Below are 24,219 nucleotides of genomic sequence, written 5' to 3'. Positions count from 1 at the left end.
GCGGTTGTGGGGAGGAGAGTGACGGTGCTCCAGTCCCTTCTCGAAGCAAGCGCTGCTCCTCACTCTTTTGGGGGTGTAAACTCCCCGTACCAGGGGCGCAGCCGAAGTTGGTTGCACTCTTCAACCCAGGGCAGTTCCAATCTCCAAATCCCCGTCCGCGCGCCCCGCTGAAGTTGCCTTAGACACAGCTTCCCAGGCAGCCCCCTCAGGCAATTCCAGGCTCCCTGCCGAGCTCTGGGAGCGGAGTCAGAATCGCTGCTTCCTTCTCTGGGTCGGGCTGGCGCGCATGGGCGGGGGCTTGCCCGCAGGGTGTTCTGAGCCGGAGTCCGCTGGAGTGGAGAAAACCGGGTCCCTCTATGGCTCGTCACCCGAAACACGAACTCACAGGCTAATTTCCCAGTTTTTAGTCCCTTGCACAATCTGACATTTTAATGCTTTTGTTTTTTTAAGCATATTTTGGCCACACCCTTGGTCTCACTTTTCTTTTTTTCCATCATGGTAAGTGTATTATTTAATCCCTCTCACCTATCTCAGCCATCTCCTTCCATCCACCTCCTCTCTAGTAACCATCAGTTTGTTCTCCACAGTTGAATCTATTTCTTGGTTTGTTTATTTCTTTAAAAAATTTCCTTTGTTCATGAAATATCCATTCTTTAGAATCTTTGCTTTCCTTTTGTGAATTCTTCTGGGTTTTACATGTTGGAAAATGCCAACATGTGTTTGAAAGATATTTTATTTTTATCCTTGTCTTTGAAAGATATTTTTTATTACAATATGTTTCTGATTGGCTACTTATTTTCTCTCATTGGCGCAATGTCACCCTGTAGTTTGTCTTCCACTCCTGTGGTTGGGAAGTACGCCGTCAAGCTGGCATTCCTCTGGAAAGCCTTCTTTTGTCTCCAGGTGCTTTGAACATCTCTTCTTTGTCTTTAGTATTTCAAAGCTTCAGTACGGTGTGTTGAGATGTGCATTTCTTGTGATTCACTGCAACTGGTGTATCTTTTCATTAGTTTTGAAATATCTTTAATTATTACAGGCTCTAAGAGGACATCTCCTCTTTGCCAAAACCCGGGGATTGAACCAGGTACCCTTAGATCTTCAGTCTAATGCTCTCCCACCTGAGATATTTTGGCTCTAGTTTTGGAATATTTTTAGCCATTATCCAGTCAAATATTGTTCCTGTCCCATTATTTTTCTTTCTAGAACTCCAATTATCTAGATATCTATCAGGCCTTCTCTTGTGATTTTTCATCATTCTGTCCTGCAGTTCACATAATTTCTTTAAATAAATCTTCAAGTTCACTAAATATCTTTCCAGCTGGGTCTACCTGCAGTTAAGCCCAGCCATTGATTTGAAAACTTTAACTACTGTATCTTTGTAATTTGAAAAGTCTACATAGATTCTTTTTCTAATCTGTTTAGTTGTAATTTTAATCTTTTGATTTCACTCATACTTTTTACACCTTCCTTTAATTTCTGTAAACACATGAGAAAATTTATTTTTATTGGATGTCTGGTAATTTCAGTATCTTTAATCTTTGTTGGTCTGATGCTGTTATCCTTATTTTTGCTGACTTTTGCTTATGGTGCCATGTTTCCTTATTTGTTTTGTGATTTTAAACTGTGATCTCACAGTTTTTTGACCTTTACCTATAAATATTTGAGGGGCGCCTGGGTGGCTTAGTTGGTTGAACGTCTGACTTTGGCTCAGGTCGTCATCTCACAGCTCATGAGTTGAGACCCGTGTCAGGCCCTGTGCTGACAGCTCAGAGCCTGGAGCCTGTTTCAGATTCTACATCTCCCTCTCTCTTTCTCCGTCCCTTATCCCACTCATGCTCTCTCTCTCTCTCAAAAATAAATAAACATTAAAAAAATGGAAAAAAAGAATTTGAGATTTGAGTTGAAGGAAGAACCCTCCAGAAAGAACTATGCATTTGATTACATTAGGTGCCTAAGACCACTATTAGCTCAGGACCACCTTAGATTAAATTCTCAGTCTGAAGTTTTTCAGGGTACCTGGGGAATATGAATTTGTGCCCAAGCTTACATAAGGGTCAGTTTGTGGTTATAAATGATCAGGGAGAGTCCTCTACTCCATCTTGCTCAGCACCAAGGTCCAAGACAGGAGAGCTGGGCTCTCCACTCCTGCCTGCTGACTCAGTGCTGGGGGTATAAGGGCAGGGACGACACACAGGACAACAGTGTACTGCATCTCTCCCCCCTCCCCCCCACCTTCTTTGTGGCCATGATCACAGCCTGACTCTTTTATGGTAGAATTCTGAAAAACCACTCACTGAAGTTGCCCATCTTGTTTTTTGCTTTGATGTCTTGACCTGGAAGGTGTGCGTGTGTGTGTGTGTGTGTGTGTGTCTGTGTGTGTGTGTGAAATGGCTGTGGATCACACTATTTGTACACTCACTTGGCATTTATCAAATAAATGAAGTTACACCAATATTAGGTTAGTTTTAAAGTCAACAAGCAACATAAACATAAAATATTAGCAGAACTACCCTTAAAAATCTTGAAGCACCTGTAAAATACGTTGTGCTGGTTTGGCGACTCTCAGAGTCCAACAAACCCAGTTTATCCTCCAGTCTCCTGTTCTCCCATTAGCACCATATTAAGTAACTGGCTCGAGCTACTGTAACAGCAAATAAAATTATGTTCAGCACCGTGATCCATATCAGCCAAGGTGAAGTGCATTGGGAGGAGCACCTAGGCACAGAGAGCTGCTGAGGGCACCAATCACGCCCATGCTCACTGTGAGGAGTAAGTTCCCTGAGAGGAATGGTGAACAGACTTTCCCAAACCACCCAAATCATTGCTTCTTACATCATTGTTGAGGGCAGGGTGGGGGTGGATGCTCATTTCCTGTGATTCGCTCTTTGAGGTGCAGAGACCACGTCTTATAAACCTTCACATGACCTGAGCGCCCAGCATTTTGCCACGTACATATTTACATGGCAGCTGCTTGGGAAATACTGGATTAACGGCTGTGGGAAATGATTGACAGCAGCGCTCCCTATGGGCAGCAAAAGACTTCCAACTAACCATATAAACTTGGCCTCTGAAATACCACAGCTCCGTGTGATAAGCAGCAATCCACTCCAGATCAGTGCTTCTACCACCCACCCATCAGCTGTCTTAAGGAAAGGGAAGTACATTTTCAATGAGATCATCAGACTCAAGGCTTTTCTAGCTCAGAAAAAACAAAGAATGCACCATGACTTCCATACCACTAAGGAAGGCCCAGACCTCAAACAACATGAACATATAACTCAAGCTACTTTTCTCCTTCCGAGGTCTGAAGTGAACAGGAGAAGTAAAATTAAAAACTTAATTTTTAAAATTACCTAAGTGCGGAGGCTTCTGTAAATTGTGCCTCTTAGATCTGCCCTTAAGGCCCTTTCCAACTGATCAGAGTAGCCCTGATAGTACCTTCTGGCAACATTCTGGCTTGATAAGAGAGTGAATGAATCCATTTATTTATATCCTGAATGACAGGAGGAGACAGGGACAGCTGTGGAGTGAGGGCCAACCTGCTGGCCCCTCACCTTCCCGGGCACAGCTCCAGCGTGTAGGAATGAACACCACAGGCACAAGAGCATCAGATCCAGTTCATGAAACCCTGCCTGGTGACACGGAGGCGCCGGGCACAGCTGTGCGGGCTTTGTTCGGAGAAAAGGCAGTCCCTGAACTGCTCTGGAGTGCAGCCCCAGGGGAGAGGGGAGCAAGCTGGCTGAGCAGAGGGGCACCCGAGCGCCTGCCTGCGCCCTCCCAGAAACCTTCTGCATTTCTAGTGAACAGCAGGGTGCTCGGCTGAACTCCTAGATGCCAAATGCGCCCTGGGTCAAGTGCCCATCTATGGGGGAGATTTACTTTCTACTTGCAAACAAGCGAGGAATTGAAGTCATATATACACTAAGCTAAATTCTTCCAAGAAAAATGTTCCATAACTCTTTTCTGAAAGCACATTTAACTCCTGTGAACCTTTAAGCCATGTTCCCCTTATTCTTGTTCATTTTCTTTTTTTTTCTTTTCTTTTTTTTTAAATATTTTTATTTATTTCTAGGAGAGAGTGAGAGAAAGAGAGAGAGAGAGACAGCGTGAGCAGGGGAGGGTCAGAGAGAGAGGGAGTCACAGACTGAAACAGGCTCCAGGCTCCGAGCTGGCAGTCAGCACAGAGCCCGACGCGGGGCTCGAACCCACGAACCGCGAGATCATGACCTAAGCGAAAGTCGGACGCTTAACCGACTAAGCCACCCAGGCACCCCTCTTGTTCATTTTCTTATTACAACAAAGCAGTAAAATAGGCATGGTAAAGTTGACATCATGGAATAGAAAGAGAGATAGAAACCTTTATGAATGACTTTCAAATGTGACTCAGTGAAAAATGTTTTTTTTCTAACTCCATATAGATAGCAAGGGCATACCGTTTCTTGTGTTTGCAGTCTTTTTTTTTTTTTTTTTGCATAAGAATACTTAATAACTTTCCTTTTATGAAAATTTCAACATTGCAGGGCTGATCTAAATCAAAGTTCTTGAGATTTAATTCCATGATCTACATACATCTATCTAGTATTTTTGTTTTGCTTTTTTAATGTTTACTTTAAAGAGAGACCGTGTGTGTGAGCGGGGCTGGGGCAGGGAGACACAGAATCTGAAGCAGGCTCCAGGCTCTGAGCTGTCAGCACAGAGCCCAATCAATGCAGGCTTGAACTCACGAACCACAAGATCATGACCTGAGCCGAAATTAGACGTTTAACTGACTGAGCCACCCAGGCACCCTGACATCTATCTAGTTTTGAAGCATAATCCACTTAAGCATATCTAGGATATATATAACATTTACATATAAAATGTTTATATACAACATAAACATATATCTATCTATCTATGAAATCTGGATTTATAAAACCAATCACTAAATCATTAAAAGGAAAACGATATATTTCACAAAAAAGTACATTCACTTTCCTAAAAAGATTTAATTCCTTCTTAGAAAGTTCTAATGAAGAATGTAGAGTAACACATGGCTATGTGCTTAAATCTGATTTTTTCCCTATTTATTGGCCTTCTAACTTGGGGCACTTAAAAATAATGACTACTGTTTTCTGAGCATAGGAAACTCATACAGCTTTGAGTTCAAAGGAACTGATATACAGAGGCATTTTGTCTATTCTAGAACAATAATTTCTAGCCTGGTACAAATTGTGTCTCATTCCACCTAGAGTTGACACAGCATTCATTCAAAAAAGATGCTGGACACTAGTTTTCTGCCTAAAGATCAACAAAACAGCAGACTTTCAATTACTTGAGGAAGAAATGAAGGGACTCGAGACAACTGACTTTCAAATTATTTCTGGTAAAAACTACATCGTATATGAATACATACATAAATATCTTTTTGATCCAAATAGAAGTCTCACAAAGCAATTCTTACTTTTATTATAGATGTCCCTGGTATTTTTCTTTCTATTCTATCCTCTTCTATTGCAGGAGGGGCGGGGGAGGGAGGGAGAGGAAGAAGTGATGGCTATGATCAGTCATATGCTAGTGAATGTTTAATAACTGGTTCTCTGTGGTAAAACAAAGGTCCTAGCTTTGTGGTATTGACTGAGTTCAACCACAGCCAAGTTCAAGTAACCAACATGAAGTGAGTGAGGGCAGTGTTGGGAGACATGCACCACTGGCTCTGGGAAGCATGGCTGGGGCCCCCTAATTGATCTGATGACCTACTGTTTCGTCATGACCCATCGTTCAAAACCACTCCTCTAAAGTCTAGAGAAGGAAACTCCTTAGTATGTCACAGGAAGCTGAGGGGGCGAGTAGACATGGCCTCCAGCAGGTACTGAGTGAGAGCACGTGTGCTCAGGATGACAAGCTGCCTGGACACTGGTGTGCTGGGAAGCTGCTCTGGTGCCCACTCTGATCTGGCATCATCCGCCTTCAGCTTCCCCAAAACCGATCATCTTGGGGAAGTGAGAGGTATCAAGCAGGAACTAGGAAAATGCCAATCTCCCTGAGTTTGCTTCTTTCTTGTAATTTGGGAAAAATAATAATGGTATTAATTTGTGTGCTTTGGCTAAGGGCCAAATAAGATAATCTATATACAAACATTCCGAAAGTTATAAAGGACTCTACAGGGTATATTCACACAAAAATGATTCAATTTAACAAAATCTTAATCACAGATAATTTAAAGGTATCATCTGAGCTCATCAATCATTCCCACTCTCTTGACTCTCCCCTCTGTGGGTCTCGGAGAGGCTGCCTCCTTGGATGGCTCCACTGGCTCTTTCTTCTTCGCACTTTGCTTTTTTAATTTTTTACATCCTTTCCCTCAGAGAATTTATCCACTCACAGCTTTAATAGGTAAACTCTACATCTGGCTCAAATTTCTCCCTAGCTTTTTTTTTTTTTTTTAAATTTCTGAGAGAGAGAGAGAGAGAGAGAGAGAGAGAGATACAGAATCTGAAGCAGGCTCCAGGCTCTGAGCTGGCTGTCAGCACAGAGCCCGAAGCAAGGCTGGAACTCACGAACCGCAAAATCACGACCTGAGCCAAAGTTGGATGCTTAACCAACTGAGCAACCCAGGCGCCCCAAATTTCTCCCTAGCTTTTGAGAAGACTTTTCTCAATTTAATGTTCAGCCTTCATGTCAAGTTTGACTTAAAAAATGTTTTTAAGTTTTTAAAATTAATTTTGAGAGAGAGCGAGAGAGAGCGAGTGCACAGGCAGAGGAAAGGAAGAGAGGGAGAAAGGATTCCAAGCAGGCTCCATGCTGTCAGTGCAAACCCAGTGAGGGGCTCGATCCCACAAACTATGAGATCATGACCTGAGCCAAATCAATAGTCAGAAACTCAAGTGAGTGAGCTGCCCAGGTGCCCCCAAATTTGACTTTTAAAATACTAATGGTGTTATTTGTCCTACTCATCCCCAACACCAGGTACTCTAATTCTATCAACGGCAGTCATAATAGCCCAGTTACCAAGGTTTTCTTTTTTCTCTTTTTTTAATTTGAGAGAGACAGAGAAGGCAGAGGGAGAGAGGGTCTTAAGCAGGTTCCACGCTCAGCACAGAGCCCGACGCAGGGCTTGATCCCACTACCCTGGGATCACGACCTGGGCCAAAATCAAGAGTCAGTCGCTCAACTGACTGAACTACCCAGGAGCCCCACCAAGGCTTAATTTAAAGAAACTGCAAACACCTCCCCCATTAGTATGGCTACTATGGAAGGGGAAAAAAAGGTAGAGAAGAGAAGAGAGAAAAGAAAAGTGTTAGCAAAGATGTGGAGAAATGGGACTCTTGGGCGCTGCTGGTAGGAACATAAAGCAGTATGGCTGTTACGGAAAAGAGTATGGCAGTTCTCCACAAAATTAGAAACAGAATTACTATATAATTCAGCAATTCTACTTTGGGGGATACACCCAGAAGAACTGAAAGCAGACCTGAAGAGATATTTGTACACTCATGTTCACAGCAGCACTATTCATAACAGTCAGACGGTAGAGGCAAATCAAGTATCCATTGTCAGGTGGATTAATAAATAAAATGGGGTACATATGTGCAATACAGTATTATTCAGCCTTACAGGAAGGAAATTCGGACATGTGCCACAACACGGCTGACCCCTGAAGACATTATGCTACGTGAGATAAGCCAGTCACAAGAAGACAAATACTGTTATGATTCCACTTCCATGTGGTATGTAGAATAGTCAAATTCACCGAGACAGAAAAGAGATGAGTGGCTGCCAGGAGGCGGGAGAGAGGAGAATGGGGAGTAAGTGTCAGTACAATACCCCCCCCTTTTTTTTAAATTCCAGCATAGTTAGCATACAGTGTTATATTAGTTACAGGTGTACAATACAGGGATTCTTCAACAATTTCGTACATTATCCAGTGCTCATCATGATAATACACTCCTTAATCCTCTTTATCTGTTTCACCCACCTCCTCTCTGGTAACCATCAGTTTGTCCTCTATAATTAAGAGAGTCTCATACCCTCTAGAGCACAAAAGTTGGCAGGTGATGCAAACCTGGCCAAAGTCCCCACCCCCGGGGCCATATCTACTGCCATAAGAGGTGGCCTTGTCATCCAAGCCAAGCCAATCACAGCCCTTCCTTGGGATCTCTACACATTAATGCAGAAAGAGAAACACTCTCTTTACTCTGTGGTCACTGAGCTGGAAAGAATAAGGCTGGAGCTGCTCAAACTACTCCCCTCCATCTGATCTGCCGCATGGAAGAAACCACAGAAAGAAGGAAAGAGGGAGGTTAATGAAGTTGTGAAGAGACGTGAAAGGAGATGGAGAAAGAGCATGAAGAAGAGAGGGATGGAGAAAAGGAAAGGCCTGACCACACTTAGGTCCTGGAGGCATCCTGGTTCTCTCCAGTCATAGGAGTCAGCAGATGCACCCCTCCTCTTCCTTCTCTTAGGCGGCTAAGCTGGGATTTGTTACCGTGATGGCTTCTGGGTGCCACTGACGGGGGCCACGTGTCAAAATCGTCAGAGTGCAGGTGGAAGCTGAAGTTGTGAGGGTGTGAATAAAAGAACAAGCCCCGAGGAAGGAAACACACACAGAAGAGAAAAGCTCAAGGGCAGACTAACGTATCCCTCAGAAATCCCTCAGAAATCCCTCAGAAGGGCCACTCCGGTCTTTGCTGAAGCAAGGTGTTAGCTAGGCATCTGGCAGAAAATCAATCTTGGAACTGCATCCTCTTGATCTTCTAAACAGCACCCATGGAAGGAATATACAAGTCTCAGCTAAAAAGCGAGGCAGGAAGAAACATTCCTCATGTGATTGCTGGGATGATTAAGGGAAGACACTCCATGTAAAAACCCTAGCACTCAGGGTAGAGCAGGTGTTCAATGGAGAGCTGCTCTTTCTCTCAAAGGAGTCCTCGAACTGCAACGACAGGAAGAAAGAACTGGACAATGCAGATGACCAAGTGAGACCACACTGCAGGAGTCTGCGGGAACTTAAATTTCATTTCTTCAGTGCCTTTCTCTTTAAAAGTGTTTCTATTTATGTTATCTTCATAGTAATCCACGCATTTTCTATACACTAATAATGAAGTAGCAGAATGAGAAACTAAGAAAACAATCCCATTTGTAATTGCACCAAAAACAAGAAGATACACAGGAATCAGTGTAACTGAAGAGGTGAAAGACCTGTACTCTGAAAGCTGTAACATATCGATGAAAGGACCTGAAGGTGACACACAGAAAAGGAAAGACATCCCATGCTCACGGATTGGAAGAGCAAATATTGTTAAAATGTCTATGCTACGCAAAGCAGTCTACATACTTAATACAATCCCTACTCAAATACCAACAGCATTCTCACAGAGCTAGAACAAATAATCTTAAAATTTGTATGGAACCACCAAAGACCCCAGTAGCCAAGGCAATCCTGAATAAGAAGAACAAAGCTGGAAGTATCACAGTCCCAGATTTCAAGATCTACTACAAAGCTGTAGTACTCAGTGTGGTACTGGCACAAAACAGACACATACACCAACAGAACAGAATAGAGGGCCCAGAAATAAACCCAGGATTATACGGTGAATTAAGGAACTTATGACAAAGGAGGCAAGAATATGACATGGGGGGAAAAGCTAATCTCTTCAACCAATGGTGCTGGGAAAGCTGGACAGCCACATGCAAAAGAATGAAACTGGACCACTTTCTTATACCACATACAAAAATAAATTCAAAATGGATTAAAGACCTAAGTGTAAGACCTGAAACCCTACAAATCCTAGAAGGAGCACAGGCAGTAATTTCTCTGACACTGGCTGTAGCAACATTTTTCTAGATGTGTCTCCTCAGGCAAGGGAAACAAAAGCAAAAATAAACTATTGGGACTACGGAAAAATAAAAAGCTTCTGCACAGCAAAGGAAACAATCAAAACAAAAAGACAACCTACTGAGACAGAGAAGATGTTTGCATATGATATATCTGATAAGGAGTTAATATCAAAATATATAAAGAATTTATACAACTCAAGATGAAAAAAAACTAAATAATCCAATTAAAAATGGGCATAAGACATGAACAAACATTTCCCCAGGAAGACCTACAGATGGCCAACAGACACGTGAAAAGATGCTCAACCTCACTTATCATCAGGGATGTGGACATCAAAACTACCGTGAGCTATCATCTCACACCTGTCAGAATGCCTAAAATCACAAACACAAGGAACAAGTGTTGGTGAGGATGTGTAGAAAAAGGAACCCCTGGGGCGCCTGGACAGCTCAGTAGGTTAAGTGTTCAACTTCGGCTCAGGTCATGATCTCACAGTTTGTGAGTTTGAGCCCCATGTGAGGCTCAGTGCTGACAGTTCAGAGCCCGGAGCCTGCTTTGGATTCTGTGTCTCCTTCTCTTTCTGCTCTTCCCCCACGTGTAATCGGTCTCTCTGTGTCTCTCAAAAATAAATAAATGTAAAAAAAAATGTAAGAAAAAGGAACCCGGTACACTGCTGGTGGGAATGCAAACTGGTGCAGCCACTCTGGAAAACATAATGGAGGTTCCTCAAAAATTAAAAATAAGAATACCATATGACCTAATAATTCCACTACTGGGTATTTACCCAAAGAAAACAAAAACACTAATTCGAAAAGATATACGCACCCCTATGTTTACTGCAGCATTATTTACAATAGCCAAAATATGGTAGCGGCCCAAGTGTCCATCAATAGATGAATGGAAAGATGCAGTGCTTGTGCGTGCGTGTGCGCGCGCACACACACACACACATTACTCAGCCATAAAAAAGAATGAAATCTTGCCATCTGCCCCATTTGCAACAACATGGATGCAGACGGTATAATGCTAAGTGAAGTAAATCAGAGAGAAAAATACCATATGATTTCATGCATATGTAGAATTTAAGAAACAAAACAAAGAAAAAAAACCAAAAACAACACTCTTAAATACAGAGAATAAACTAATGGTTACCAGAGAAGAGCTGGATAGGGGATGGGTGAAGCAGGTGAAGGGGATTAAGAGTACACTTACTGTGATAACCACTGAGTAATGTATAAAATTGTTGAATCGCTACATTGTACACCTGAAACTAATATAACATCATATGTTAATTATACTGCAATTTAAAAAACATTCTATGAATAACTGAAAAATAAAGGCATGTTTTAATAGCTTCCTCACTACAAACAAAAAAACAAGAACAAAAATAAAAAAAGGAGGGGCACCTGGATGGCTTAGTGGGTTAAGTGTCTGACTCTCGGTTTCAGCTCAGGTCATGATCTCAGGGTTCGTGAGATGGAGCCCCGCTTCAGGCTGTGCTGACCTCATGGAGCCTGTTTGGAATTCTCTCTCTCCCTCCCTCACTGCCCCTCCCTGGTTCCTCACGCTCACGCTTTCTCTCAAAAATAAACATTAAAAAAAAAAAGTAATCCATGTATAAATTAAAAGATAAAATAAAGTCATACAAGACATAGAGAGTTAAAAGTGTCTTCTACTCCAGGAGCACCTGGGTGGCTCAGCTGGCTGAGAAACTAACTTCAGCTCAGGTCGTGATCTCATGGTTCATGGGTTCGAGCCCCACATCGGGCTCTCTGCTGTCACCACAGAGCCAGCTTCAGATCCTCTGTCCTCTCTCTCTGCCCCTCCCCCAGTATTCCTCTCTCTCTCTGTCTCTCTCAAAAATAAATAAACATAAAAAAAAAACTTATTAAAAAAAGTGTCTTCTATTCCACACTCACTACTGGTGTGTGTGCGCTTCTCTGAGCACAGTTTACTAACATACAAATGTATTTTCCTGCTGCCCTTTTTACACAGATGGGAACGTAACCTTCTGTTGGTTTTTCTGGGTATCTTTCATTTAACAATATATCTCAGAAATTGTTCATACCCACATAAACATCTACTTCAGGGCAACTCTTAGGGTAATCCATAGAATTATTCAAATCTGAAGCACTTTCAGTGGGATCGCACCTTGTGAGATCCCCGTACTATCCCCCTCTGGTTCCACAGCTTGGTGTAAGGAAAACTGAAAGAGACCTAGAATCAGTCTGTCATCTTATTATCGTGCAACCAGGAGATAACAGGAAACAGCTTCTTCCTCTCTTAAAACAAAGGGCCACCCGAGGGGGAGTTCCGATGGAGCAGGAGCCAAATTATTGAAGTTTAGTATTTGGAGGTATTATTACAAGTGACAGCTCTTTGAATGTTCTGAGAGTTAAAGGGAGAGTTTAACCTCATATTAGCATCATTTAAGAGGCCAGAAGGAGGGCTGTTGGTGAAAAGAAATCTGACAAGGACAGCTTTGCCACGTAGACTCTGATTGTTAGAAAAACATGAGACAATCGAGCTGACAATGCTACTAATTTTAGAGGCTGAAGCTACTGGAATCCCAGCATACTTACTGAGGAATCAGATGTCAGCTCGCTATCACCACAGAGCAGATGTCCTTTGAAACCTCTGAACTGAAAGCTTGGGTTCAACTATCACTCCTCCTCCTCATATAGAATCTTCCTCCTACTGGTTTTTGGAAGACTCCTGGAGAGGTCTGTTCCTTTCTGCTTACCTTCCGAACCATCCATAGAGCCCGTGGGTCAGTTTTTGCTCCTCACTGGGTTTTCTAAAATGTGCCACACCTCCTGGGTATCACAGCTCATTGCATGCCCGCCTCTAACCTGCTTTCCCTTAACCTCTCTTTGTCTATTAACAATACAAGAAAGGTTAGGGCAGTTTTTCAACTCTTTATGACCTATGTTCTATCAGTCAAGAGGATTTTGTTCAGTTTTACTTTCTGTAGTTTGTTTTACTGAAGCTGTTTTCTCTCACTATTCCTACATAAGATTATACTATGGTTTGACCTTTTTTTTTTTTTTTTAAACTCATGATTATCTCCCTTTCTCTTTCCCTCTCATTCCTTCTTGGTATGTATTAGATACCGATGTAAGGATTCACTGTGCCATTTCTCTTTACTCTTGGCCATCACATGGTTCTTTCTTCAGCCCTAGAAAGCCTTTTCCTAAATGTCAAAATTTTATATTTTCCAGATCAGAACGATCTTAACTTCACAGAATGGTAGTACAGCCTATAGACTGTATCAGCCAAGGTGCCCATGTATTTGATGACGTTGAATCTATTACGTAAAATATGCTGGTTTTTGTCCTTCTCTTAACTATTAACTTTTTACTTTATTAAAAACAAACCTAAACTAGTGTGGTAGGCTGCCTTTAAGATGGCTTACTGTGACTTCCACTTCCTGGGACCCATGTTCTTTGTAATCTCTGGAGTATGGATGGACTGGACTAACTCACTTCCAACAAAAAGAACATAGCTAAGGTTATGGGATGTCACTTCCAAGATGAAGTTATAAAAAGACTGTGGCTTCTGCATGGGTGCTTTCTCGCTTTCTCATGTACTGCTTGCCCAGAGGAGGCAATTGCCATGTTGTGAGGCAGCTGTACTAGTTTGCTAGGGCTGCCACAACAAAATGCCACACACTGGACGACTTCAAAAACAGAAATTTCCCTTCTCATAGTTCAGGAGGCTAGATGTCTAAGGTCAAGGCGTCAGCAGGTTTGGTTGCTCCTGAGGCCTTTCTCCTTGGTTTACAGATGGCTGTCTTTTCCATGTGCCTTCAGAGTCTTTCTCTGTCTAGCATATCCCTGGTGTGTCCTGTTGGGTCCAACTTTCCTCTTCCTTTAAGGACACCAGTCAGATTGGAGTAGGGCCACCTAACAGCCTCCTTTACACTTAGTCACCACATTAAAGGCCCTGTGTCCAAATATAGTTACATTCTGTGTTAACGGGGGTGAAGACTTCAACATATGAATGTGGGGGTCACATTTTAGTCCATAACAGCAGGCCTCTGGAGAGGCCCACGTGGAAAGACGCCTGCCAACAGCCACGTGAATGAAGTGGAAGTAGATTTCCCAGATGAACCTTCAGATGAGCTCCCAGCTCCCACTGGACAGATTGCCTACAATCTTATCCAGAGACCTTGAACCAGAGGGATGCAGCTAAGCTAAGATGCCTCAGCCACAGAATGTGATATAACAAATGTTTTCTGTTTTAAGCCATAAGTTTGGGGGCAAAATGAGTTATGTGGCAATAGATAACTACTAACCACTAATGACCTCACATAGCAACGAAGAAAAGCCTAAATTAACTGGAATACTTGGGCAAAGAATATTGTGGCTATTTGAACTTTCAGTTAACTGGGGTTATGGCCAAATTTTTCTTCAAACCTTGCTGCAAATGAATCAGTGTACTTCCTCCCCCCAACCCCCGCAAAAAAAAACCCAAAAAAAAAAAAAACAAGTCTTGGATGCCTGGAGGTCAAGACTGCTCTGGGTGTCACTTGATAATAAAAAACGTCAACTTTTCACATGCAAAATCCTATCTAGTTTTCACAGCGGCTTTCACACATGAAGAAGACACAGCAGCTATTCAAAGTCAGGTGCCAAGCAAACCACCTGACATACAGCAGGCCTTCAAAATCTATTTCTAAATGAATGTTATTTCCATTTTACAGATGATGAAACTGAGCCTGGAGAAATTAACTGTTTTCAGATCACAGCTACTCAGCGGCAGGTATGGTAAAAGAACCTGAGTCCACGATTTTTCTTTTTTTCTTTTCTTCTTTTTTAAAAATTTTTAATGTTTTATTTACTTCTGAGAGAGAGAGAGAGACAGTGTGGGCAGGAGAGGGTCAGAGACAGGGAGACACAGAATCTGAAGCAGGCTCCAGGCTCTGAGCTGGCTGTCAGCACAGAGCCCAACATGGGGCTTGAACCCACGAACTGTGAGATCATGACCTGAGCTGAAGTCGGATGCTTAGCCACCCAGGTGCCCTCACGATTTTTCTTACTGTATTATGTCACCTTATATATTTGCTGTTTGCATACTTCTTACTTGAAGTTATGGGTGAAAACATTAAAAAACCGCCACAATAGATCTGTTGTCAACTCATCTCCCAATGGGTCTATAAGATCCCTGGCCAATGGTCTCTAATGAATGTTGATGCCTTTAGAAATAGTACTAATTATTCAACAGAACCACCAGAAAATCAATTTAATTACAGGGCTGCATGTCCACATTACACAAATCTTTCAATTTTCTGCTCCATCCCCTCTAATATTCTTTCCCAGCGAAAGATTTTTTTAAGTTTATATTTTTATAAGAAAGGATATTTGTATATAAATACTCCTTTGTATAAGAAAGGAGTATTTTTTTTTCTAATAAAATTTTAACTTGAATGATTTTCTCTAGTTTGTTGACTAGGCCTTTAAAAACTGATGTCCCAGGAGCCTGTGAAAGTAGATCAGAAGGAAAGAGACCATATTGCCTTTTAGAATTGGAATGGTCTGGCCCACAGCTCTGTGAGATCAGGGGATGGGCTTAAGGCCTCGCATTCTAGTAGTGGTTTGAGGACTCTGAAAATTCACAAATGATTAAAAACCCCTAACAAACTGGCACTGAAGAAGATGTAGAAAGTAGATTTCATTTGTTCAACAGCCCTATCTGATGGTGCTAGGCTACCTTGGCCACAACCAGCTACCTGATTAAAAACCCCACCTCTCTCTCTATCATTTCCCTACCTCCTATAACATAGAGGTCCCCCCCCCCCCCCACTTCTCAAACCAGAGGAGTCCTTGATAGTATCTTATCCATTCCCTCATTTTGGGATGAGATGGTATGTCCACACTTAAAAAATATAGAACCCAAAAAACAAATAATCCAGTGAAGAAATGAGCAAAAGACATGAATAGACACTTCTCCAAAGAAGACATCCAGATGGTTAACAGACACATGAAAAAATGCTCAAGATTACTCATCATCAGGGACATACAAATCAAAACCACAATGAGATACCACCTCACACCAGTCAGAATGGCTAAAATTAACAAGTCAGACAACAACAGATGTTGGCAAGGATGTGGAGAAAGAGGATCTCTTTGGCACTGCTGGTGGAAATGTAAAAACTGGTGCAGCCACTCTGGAAAACAGTACTGAGATTCCTCAAAAAATTAAAAACAGAACTACCCTATGACTCAGCAATTGCACTACTAGGTGTTTATCCAAGGGATACAGGTGTGCTGTTTTGAAGGGGCACATGCACCCCGATGTTTACAGCAGCGCTACTGACAATAGCCAAAGTATGGAAAGAGCCCAAATGTCCATTGACAGATGAATGGATAAAGAAGATGTGGTGTACATATACAGATACTTGGCAATCAAAAAGAATGAAATCTTGACATTTCCAACCATGTGGAAGGAGCTAGAGGGTATTATGCTAAGCAAAATTAGTCAGAGAAAGACAAATATCAGAGGACTTCACTCATATGAGGAATTTAAGATACAAAACAGATGAACATAAGGGAAGGGAAGTAAAAATAACATAAAAACAGGGAGGGGGACCGAACACAAGAGGCTATTAAATATGGAGAACAAACAGAGGGTTGCTGGAGGGGTTGTGGGAGGGGGGACGGGCTAAATGGGGAAGGGGCAGTAAGGAATCTACTCCTGAAATCATTGTTGCACTATATGCTAACTGGGATGTAAATTTTAAAATTAATTAATTAATTAATTAAAAAAAGAAAATATATAGAACACTGCAGTTTACTGTCTCCGCAACACTGGGGCTTGTAAAGGTTTGATCAGCTCTGAGTTCTGCGGGTTGTAAAGTTCATGGAAGATTCGCATTAGGTTTTCATTAATCAGTACAAATACCCTTTTATTTTATTTGTACATTCAATTGAAAGGAAAGTACTTTAAATTGGAAGTCTGACCTTTTCTTTCTGTGGACCGTAGAAATAAAAATGTGACTCTAGTATAGATTTTACTTTTTAAAGGTGAAATTTTCTTCTTCTACTATTTGGTAACAGGTGTATAGCATTAAAAAAATGTTGTATTTGACCATCTCCCAAATTGCTTCTTTTATTTCCAGATGGTAGATCCTGGTGGCAGGTGGCCGTGAAGCGAATGTTAATGTTAAACATATACCTACTATGAGTCTACGACTCAGCTAAGAAAAGTTGTCTATTTAAAAAATAAACATCTCAACACGTTTCAAAATGTACTATATTTTAATTAGTCACTGTTTAATGTGACCAGAACTCTCCTCTCAGACGGTGGGTAGTACGATATTTACTCATGGTGACAAGGCCATCGGTGATCTCTTTCCATCAACGTTATGAAGATGACTATGGGCTAGGGTGGGTATAGAAAGCAACAGCCATCCTCAGTGTCTCATCACTCAACACTGCTCTGTCCAGTCAGTACCATGTCACTTCTCTGCCCGGACCGCTGCGGCTTACGGCCCAAGGGGAACACCGGACTCTAACTGGACGTGGTGTCACGGGTGGGGAGGGCATCAAAAAAATCACTGTCTAAAAATGCATGCTTCTACTCTCTACCACTAGTAAATGGAGTTTAGTAGGCCCGGGAAGGGATTTTGAATTGTGTATTTTTGGTAAAAGGAAATTTTTATACATTTCCACAGTTATGAATCACTGAGGAAAAATCTAACACTGTTAGGGAATTCTAGAAACAATAATGTTAACTGAGTTTGCCAATAAATAGAAATCTACTGAGTTTCTGTCTACTGTCCTTTTCTCCTGGCATTCAAGATACTACTCTAAACAAAGTTAAAAGTTTCAGTTAAAAGGTGCTTTATTTTACATTTTTATGTTCTATGGGCGCTGTGTTGGGATGAATGAAAAATAGGTATAAAGAAACAACTACATTCTGAAAATGGCCAATTCATAAAGTAACATACAGCCGAGTTTGCTACTGAGTCACTTCCAGAAGATGTATATGTTAAATCACTTTATCTTTTTAACAGTCAGTAAGCAGTAGATTTAACATCTTTCACTTATTAAAGACAGGTACTCAATTATATGTCTATTTTCGCCCCCATGTAAGTTTCTCTTCTTTCTCTCTCTCTCTCTCAAACTGTTTAATGTTTATTTTTTAATGTTTTTTTTTTTTAATTTTTATTTCTGAGAGAGAGAGAGAGAGAGAGAGAGAGAGAGAGAGAGACAGTATGAGCAGGGGAGGGTCAGAGAGAGAGGGAGGTACAGAATGTGAAACAGGCTCCAGGCTCTGAGCTAGCTGTCAGCACAGAGCCTGATGTGGGGCTCGAATGCACAAACAGTGAGATCATGACCTGAGCTGCTAATGTTTATTTTTTGAAAGGGAGAGACAGAGTGTGAGCGGGGGAGGGGTAGAGAAAAAGGGAGACAAAACTCAAAGCAGGCTCCAGGCTCTGAACTGTCAGCACGGAGCCCGACACAGGGCTTGAACTCACTAACTGTGAGATCATGGCCTGAGCGGAAGTCAGATGCTTAACCGACTAGTGCCACCCTCGCCCCGCAACATAAGTTTCTGAGTGAAGGGAGGAACTAGCCCTTGAACACCAGGGAAAGGTTAGCAGCCAAAAATGCCATGGAGTTACTGTTTCCTCTGAGAAGTCCAATGGACAGAAAGAAGTATAGAAATAGCTATTTAAAACCTTATAATTTACAGGATATAAACAATGCATAGTTGATCTTAATGCTAGCCAGAGACTGACTTAGTGAAGGTTAAAATTTTTTTTCTTTTAAGGTTAAATCTTATAATAGCAATAGAAATTGATCTTCTGCTGCACATTCACTTACCGAATACCTACCTTATGCCCCACACTATGAAGAACATTGGTGATAGGTAAATAACATGATTCCTGACCCCCCACGCCAGGAGTTTATAATCTAGTGGTAGAGGCCAACAAGTAAAATAAAATATTATATTTTGGCAAATTCTACGACAGAGGAAGATAAGGGATGCTACAGGAGTTGATGGTAAGAAATATAACTGGGCACCGTGGTCAGTGGAGGATTCTGGAAGTGATAACAAGATCTGGAGGCAGAAGCATGGGCCAGAGTTAGCCAAGAAGAGATGAGGTTTCCATGAAGAAAGAGTGTGTACAACAGCGTGGGAGTCTGAGATGATGTGGCAAGAAGTTTAGAAAGACTGGAATTTAAAGGTTCTTGTTAGGGGAGCAGTGGAAAATATGCGTAGAGAAGACAGAAGATGAGGAAGGACTTTGGTTACCCACTGCACTTCGAAGGGGGCTTCTGAAAACTTCTCATGGGGAAGCATCCTAACTGTTTTTTACAGATCACGTGAGGAGCGGCGTGGTGGATAAGCGCAGGACGGGACTGATGTTGAAGAGATCCATATAAGAAACACTGCAGTAATTCAAACAAAAGTGCCCCATGGCTGACTGAAGGCAGTTGCAATGAGTGAGACTGGACGTAAGATCTGAGAGGTCTAAAGGGAAAAGTGTAATAATTGATAACCAGTCAGTTATGTGGGGTGAGGAGACCAGCTAGAAAGATTCTTAGGTTTCTGGCTTCACCTCTGATGAAGGTGAATAGGGAGGGGCCGCAGGAGGGGTGTGTCTGAGAGGATGATGAGTTGAGTTTGGCACGCGCTGGGTTTGAGATGACTGTAAGGCCTTTCAGGAGCGATGTCTAAGGCGGCTGAACCTACAGATCCAGAGAGCAGTCTGGGAAGGGCTGCCACATACATGGCTGCTGTCTACAGTACCCCGAGAACTGTGCAGTACACAACCGATTTGGGAGGCCATATGTGACTGCGCTGGCTGAAGGTACAGGTCTGGAATTAGTACAGGTCAAATACAGAGGTCAGCTGAAACTATAGGGCAGTACCGAAGACAGGATTCCAGAGAATGAAAATTCACAAGTAAGCAAAGGATGAAGGGCTTTATAAAGATGACTAAGAAGGAATGGCCATAGAGGTGAGAAAGGAAAAAGCCAACATCACCAAAAACTCCCTTCTATTAAAGACTAACACTTTAAATACGTGGATGAAGTGCCTGGGTGGCTCAGTTGGTTAAGAATCTGACTCTTTTTTTTTTGGAGAGAGCTCAAGTGGGGTGGGGCAGAGAGAAGGGGACAGAGGATCTGAAGAGGGCTCTGGGCTGACAGGCTGACAGCAGTAAGCCCAATGTGGGGCGCGAACTCATGAACTATGAGATCGTGACCTGAGCCAAAGTTGGATGCTCAACCAAATGAGCCACCCAGGTACTCTGTAAGTGTCCAACTCTTGATCTTGGCTCAGGTCATGATCTCCCAGTTCGTGAGTCCAAGCCCCACGTCAGGCTCTGCACTGATGGTACACAGCCTGCTTGGGATTCTGTCTCTCCTCTCCGCTGCTCCCCTTCCAAATAAATAAACATAAAAAAAATTTAAATATGTGGATGATATTTCTCTAAACTGGGTGATTAAATAAACCATTCTTATTTATTCCTTGTAAGACGTATTTTTAAAAAAATGTTTATTTTTTTTCAAAAAATTTTTTAATGTTTATTTATTTTTGAAGGAGGCAGAGACAGAGTGTGAGCAGGAGAGGGGCAGAGAGAGAGGGAAACACAGAATCTGAAGAAGGCTCCAGGCTCTGAGCTGTCAGCAGAGAGCCTGACCCAAGGCTTGAACTTATGAGCTGTGAGATTGTGACCTTACCCGAAGTTGGATGCTTAAGTGACTGAGCCACCCAGGCACCCAAAAATGTTTACTTATTTTGAAAGAGAGTGCATGTCTGAGCTGTCAGCACAGAGCCTGACACGGGGCTCGAACCCACGAGCCGTGAGATCATGACCTGAGCCGAAGTCGGACGCTTAACTGACTGAGGCACCCAGGCGCCCCAATCTTAGAATTTAACTTCAGCCTCAATATTTCCACCAGCAACTGCTACTTTCTCAAGGTAACTAAAAGTACTTCTTTGCCTGATCCTATTTTCACATTTTCTCCTCATATATCTCCCATTTGACTCCCAACCCGATTGTTTCTTGAATTTACTGTTTCATGTTTCACTTGTATTACTGCCTTGAATTCCATGTTGTCTCTGCATCTTCTCAGTAGATATCTAATAATATATACTAACATTTCTCAAAATATAAATTTGTAATCATTCTTTGTCTCACTCTAAAATCTGGAATTCTATTTTTCCTTGGATATCTGCTTATTCTATGCATTAAGGTTAGGGGGTTTGTTATTTATTTAGTTATTCCTTATGTGCTGAGCATAATTAATTGTTTGTAGGAAATTCCTACTGCACCCCCCACCAAGGCCATAAGAAAATGCTAACCATCAGACAGGTGGAAGTAGAAAACAGAAGTTCCACAAAACTTTCAAAACTTTAGTCACAAGCCTGTGGTGGTCTGAATAATTGCTTCGGCTCAAGTTCAATTTTTAAAACCAGAAGTCACCTTGTGACATACGAATTTTTTTTTTTTCTTTTTCCCATGAATGAGATTTAGGAAAGTTGAATAGTTTCAACTGAGGTTGGGAAACATGAATGTGACAGATGATAGATTTTTACCTCATTTCTCAAAGTGTGAAGATGTTAATTAGCATTATAGGAAGAAGAGTTCTAGCATCAGATAAATTTGAGAAATGCTGAATAAAAAACAAGTTTCTTTATTGAGAGATACCTCAGACGCTTTAATGTGCAAATCTATACTACGACTCCTTAAAGGAATGGAATAGCGTAAGTGGCATTTCTCAAATTTATTTGACGATGAAGGCTTGTGTTTTGCAGGACGCACTTTGGAGAACATTGTTGTAAGGTTACAGATGAGGACCCTAACCCCAGTGAGGCTGGTGACTTGCCCAAGTTCACAGGAACAGCCGCAAAGCTGAGATGAGACTCAGCTCCTCTGCCGTTTAATTCGGTCCTCTTTCCATTATACGGCGCCGGGGGTGTGCTACTTCCTTTTCATTCCACCCAACCCTTCGTGGAGAGCAGACACAAAACTGACACCACTGACCCACGGAAATTCAGACCTCGGGACTGAGAGATTCCTGTGTTAACAGTGACAAGATGATCTCTCTGGGAGTCTGTCAGCTGCTCTGTGGCCATGAAATTGACCGTGGGGTGGGGAGGAGGAACTCCCTGGGATGCTTTAGGATGCTTAAAAGAAAAATGGACTTATGCCGAGGATAATTCCTGGAACAGATGTGAAACCAAATACTTCATATCACAATCCTGCCCCCACCCTCCCTGAAAGGGAAATGAAATAGCAGGATTAACCTGCTCCTCATCAGATCGTGCTTTGTTTCTTTCAAAAATCCCATGACCGGGGCAGATTCCATTTCCTGTTACTCCCCTTCCTACAGCAAGAGGGGATAGCCCAGGAGGAGGAAGAGGCTTTCCTTACACTGTGCAAGCACTGAGAGCACGAGGAATGGTGACCAGAGCACCAGAATGCGTGACTGTAACTCACATGCTACCACGTGCTGTTAGCCCCCAGTTTTCAGCTGGATTTTTCTGTCCACACGCTATTAGGAAGCATTCTTTTGTACATGCAAAAACCACTTTAGTATACTGATAAATTCATCAGTTTGGGAAGAGGGGGAAGTGAAAATGAATTTAATTCTAGGGCTCTGTGAAAAAAGCACATATAGATTGAAGGGACTCACTTTTGAAGGGGCATGATTTCCAGGGTTTGGGAAAGAGACGAAAGAAACTTTAAATAAGCTGTAACATCTTGGCCAGGCAATGACGGAGCAAAGCAAAAACAGAATGTATAATATACATAATTACCACAAAGCCAGCTGTGCCATACTTTAAAGTGATTTAGTAACCTGAATGCCAGAGCGTGAGCTCTTCTGTAAGAACCAGAAAGCACTGGAGGTTTCTGACTGTCTGCACCTAGCGATGAAATGCCGTTCTCCCCGAGGACCCTGCCAACTAAGCCAGGATCTCAGGGGGAGCCAGTAGCAGGTACCTTCTTTTCAGGCCAGGCTTGACCGGCAAGTGGACCTAGCTGGAGAGCTGTGGTGCCTCGTGGCCATGAACATGAAGACCATCCTGGCAAGCCAGGGACAGGGTCACTTGAGGTATCTCTCAAGAATCACCTTTCAAAGCCAAACCACTTGTTGAGCCGTATCACAAGCAGGCAGCATGACAGTGTGAGGGAGGAGTGCCTGTGGACGGCAGAATCAGGGGGATTAACGATGGGGGAGAAGCAATTGGCGGCGTGGCGAGCCCCATTCCCAGCTGCTCTGTTTTGGATTTGGAGCATGAGGTGAAGCTTAAGGCTCTGAAACTATAGTTAAGGTCCTTCTTGCTCTGTGCTGACTACAGCAACAGAAATACTCTGGAGCCTGACACCTTTCTAAGCGGGGAAAAAAAGCAAGAGAGGCCAGGCCTGGGGACAGCTGTTGTCGCCCAGGCACACCACCTTACTTGGGACCGTAAAAGACCAGGGGGCAAAGCTGGGCGCAGGCATCTTTCCGCTTATGACCTTACGGCTCACCCAGTACAAAGGGGGCAAATATTTGTCGAATTAATGAAGTGGAGGCAATACATAAGTACTTCTTAAAAATCTGGCTATCTAAGAAGTAAACAATTTGACTGCTTACACTGAAGACTTTTTGTCTTGTGTTTTTTTCCTTTTTAGATATCAACTATTAACTTTGTGAAGATCTGAGATCCATTTCACATACAAATAAAATTCACTCACGTAAAGTAAATAGCTCAGTGGTCTTTAGTGTAACCATCACCACAGTCTAATTTTAGAATGTTTTCATTACCCCAAAAAGAAACCCTGTGCCTACTGGCAGCCACTCCCCAACCCCCTCTCCCCACCAAGCCCCAGGCAACCACTGATCTACTTTCTGCTTCTCTGGGTTTGCCTATTCTGGGCATGTCACATAAATAGAATCTTTCAGTATGTGGTCTTTTGTGACTGGCTCTACATTTTCAAGGTTTATCCAGGCTGTAGCCTGTATCAGTACTTGTTCTTTTTTATGCCTGAATAGTATTCATTGTACAGATGTATCTCATTTTGTTTATCCATTCATTATCTGATAGGCATTTAGGTTGCTTCCACATTTTGGCTATTGAGGAACGCTGCTATGAATATTCATGCGCTGGTTTTTTTTTTTTTTTTAAGTAGGCTCCACGCCCAAAGTGGGGCTTGAGCTCACGACCCAGAGATCCAGAGCTGCATGCTTTACTGACTGAGCCAGCCAGGCGTCCCAGGAACAGTTTTCACGTAGACAGTGTTCTCATTTCTCCTACATATGCATTTAGGAGTCACTTGATGGGTCATAGGGTAAGTTTATGTTTAACTGTTTGAGACGTTGCCAGACTATGTTTCCAAAGCAGTTGCGCCCTCCTACATTCTCGCCAGCAAAGCACGCCCACTCCAGTCTCTCCGT

The 24,219-nt window shown here is 42.4% G+C and overlaps 1 protein-coding gene and 1 non-coding gene across 8 annotated transcripts in view; both read right to left on the bottom strand.

The window, feature by feature from the left end:
- TTLL5 (tubulin tyrosine ligase like 5) overlaps nucleotides 1-24,219 on the bottom strand; it is a 286,366-nt gene that overhangs the window by 14,252 nt on the left and 247,895 nt on the right. The gene's annotated exons all lie outside the window — the stretch shown is intronic.
- TRNAF-GAA lies at nucleotides 1,060-1,133 on the bottom strand. Its single transcript has one exon. It is a non-coding gene; the product is annotated as a tRNA-Phe (tRNA).

The sequence above is a fragment of the Hyaena hyaena genome, unplaced genomic scaffold, assembly GCF_003009895.1.
Source record: "Hyaena hyaena isolate Hyena2069 unplaced genomic scaffold, ASM300989v1 scaffold_65, whole genome shotgun sequence".
NCBI classification, from domain to species: Eukaryota; Metazoa; Chordata; class Mammalia; order Carnivora; family Hyaenidae; genus Hyaena; species Hyaena hyaena.
This window is presented reverse-complemented; position numbering and strand designations above follow the sequence as displayed.